Genomic DNA, 3,095 nt, shown 5'->3' with positions numbered 1-3,095 from the left:
GTCATTAAAAGCCCAAATAGCCATTTATGTATCGAATTTTTGTGTTTCTTTGTTGATGTAAGGTTAAAAAACTTATTATTACCTAAAGTATTGAACTTACAAGTGTACGAAATCAATTGTTGCTAGATTTAGGTAGCGTTTCGCAAGGCTCAGACCAAAACTCTGTACCTTGGTACAAACAAGCAGTACATGAAACGAAATTAGGGTTATGATCTACATAACTATAAAGCCCGGACACAATAATTTTAGAATCCTTCAAAAACGACAAGTGCCTGTGATAACCATCTACTTGTGTCGGTCCATAATCTCTAATTGTGGGGTGAATCACTCCCCATGAATAATCCCAATCTTATCTCAATGACAATATTATATCAAGCGCTACTCGTTCCTATCTTATCTTCAGTGACTGAATAACAGAATCACAGCTTATCGTTGCCTACTGGGCAGCCGAATGATTATTGCCCCAATAAATCAGACACAGTACGTTCCAAATGACATTTAGAAACTACGGAAATCCAGGTAAACACTATGTATAGTATTTTGAAATTTATAAAGAGCCTCGTCAAAAATATGGGAACTCTAACAGACAGCTCAAGAATTGACATATTTTTGGAACGGCGGAAATCCTGCTAGAAATACATTATTTTTTCCTAAACCATGCATATATATAAGATAATACTACGAAACCTCATTTATAATCTCCGAGATATCGTATAGCATTCAATGGTAACGGATGACTACGGTTTATTTTAAAACATAAACACGTTAAAAAAAAAAGCAAAATGATCCTGTAGAATTCTACTTTTTACTTCCATGTCACATTTGCACTATTTAATCAAATACTTCGTTTGGACTTCGTACAGTACACGAATAAGGTTCTTGCTTTGACTTCATCCATTTTATTACCACTACACACGACAAATAACTTTATTCTAAACATCCACTATTGACCTTGGGATATAAATATAATTTATATTATATTTTTTAAAACTTTTTAGTGTCGGAAAGTATTGGAAAGGTAATAAGTTTACATACAATGAAAATCATTGATACCTATTTTACATTTCTTTTTAGGAATACGAGAAAAAGGTAATTGTAGTTGGCTCCTGTAGATTTGTGTATATAAAACAATATATCATTCGCTATCATGTTTCAAAAGCAACAAAGAAATCTAGCTTTGGAAGTTATACATTAGTAGCTAATAGTCCATCCCCTTATCACTCTCTCTCTCTCTCTCTCTCTCTCTCTCTCTCTCTCTCTCTCTCTCCAGGCGTTCCCTATTACAAAAACTGTAAAGGCAACTAAAGGGCGTGATTTATACCTTTAAGGGCGGTATTATCGACAAGTATTCGATACTTCTTACTGGTGTTAGCTCATCAAACTGTACAGATCAGCAAATATATCAAATGAGCTTGATGGCGCTGCACTATGCTGGAACCTAGCGCTGCCTATCATCATGTCTCCCCTACACTCACGATACCCTACCTACCTACCTCCATCCGGCCGGACAAATAGGTTTGAAGGAGGGTGGATGTATTATGTCTCCCCTATCATCCAGATCACCTACCGACGCTGCCCCATCCGGGGCGGACAAACAGGTTTGTAAGAGGAGGGTGGGTGTGTCATGTCTCCCCTACCCTACCGATACCCTACCAACCCAGCCCCCACCCAGCGTGGATAAACAAAAAAGATCCACTCGGATTTCATTATTATAGATAGATACTTGCATCCGTTTGATTATAAATCATACAAAAAATTAAAAAAGATAGTTAGAAATGACGCACAAATGGCTAAAGTTAAGATAACATAAACATGAAGACACGTCAAACAGAATATCGCCAAGATTATTCTGCTTTCCACATTTTATACGGTTTTCCTTTTTCAAGAAATGTACCGAGATAATTTACCTCTGAATGTGAAAGACTATAGCATATCAACATTTGAAACAAAGCAAAACATCTTGTTTCACTGACGTTGTTTTCTGAAGTATTTTGTACTTGTTATCAGTATATTTTCTTCTTCGCTCTATACTTCGGTATATAGTTAGCATACTTTTTTTTTTGCCGTTAATTCCTGGAGTTCTTTTCTTTGGAAGCTACTACAACAGCCAAACAGATAATAATAATAATAATAATAATAATAATAATAATAATAATAATAATAATAATAATAATAATAATAATAATAATATATTGGAAGGAGACCCTCTTTCAAACAAGTATTATTGAAAGATATTGCTGCATCAGCCGCATTTAACTTGTAAATAGTCTTCTCTATTCTTCTAATAATTGCTTTCTCTCTGCTATTACAACTGGCGAGTATTGCGCCGATGTGATTCATCAGGAGGAGTCAACTTCAGGGATATTGTTGCTTTGAAATTTATTCATTAAAGAAAATAGATAAATAAATCAAAATGTAAGGTAATGCTGGCCTTAGTCGAATTCTTGTTATGGCCAACGTTAGAACAGAGAAAACTATTTACAAGTTACATGTAGCTGATGCAGCAATATCTTTCATAATAATAATAAATAATATAATAATAATAATATAATATAATAATTTCCAATTAGAAAAAAAAAAGCAATATAGGGAGAATATTAGGAAAATAACTATAAAATAATATATTTTCTCTGAAGAATGGCTGCCATTTCAGAATAGACTAACCTGATTATGAAAACAACACAAGGGACAGTGAGGTTTGTCTCTCTAAATTTAAGTTCCTCTGGATTCCATTAGTAAAACAAAATAGCAGCTGGTTACATCCAAAACGTCAGAATAGTCTGGTCTGAGTTAGTTACATAAGAGATGTTGCTCTGCGATATCTTAAGAATAAATTCTCAGTTATATCGTCAAGATTATTCCTTACAGTCCATAGTGAAAAGCTACCGAATATTTTAAAAGAAATTTTGAAATGACTCACTGAAAAACAGTGAAGCATCTTATGATGCTGTTGTGAGTGTTTTCTGAACCGAGACGCGATAATTAGAAGCAGCTATTCCTAAAATACCACATCACGACGATGTCCTGAGGTGTTTTTGTACTGAACTTGTGTCGATCTTTGGAGTACGTCGTTTACACACTGAATACTGCTGATG

Source organism: Macrobrachium nipponense, chromosome 35 (genome assembly GCF_015104395.2).
Source record: "Macrobrachium nipponense isolate FS-2020 chromosome 35, ASM1510439v2, whole genome shotgun sequence".
Classification (NCBI taxonomy): Eukaryota; Metazoa; Arthropoda; class Malacostraca; order Decapoda; family Palaemonidae; genus Macrobrachium; species Macrobrachium nipponense.
This window is presented reverse-complemented; position numbering follows the sequence as displayed.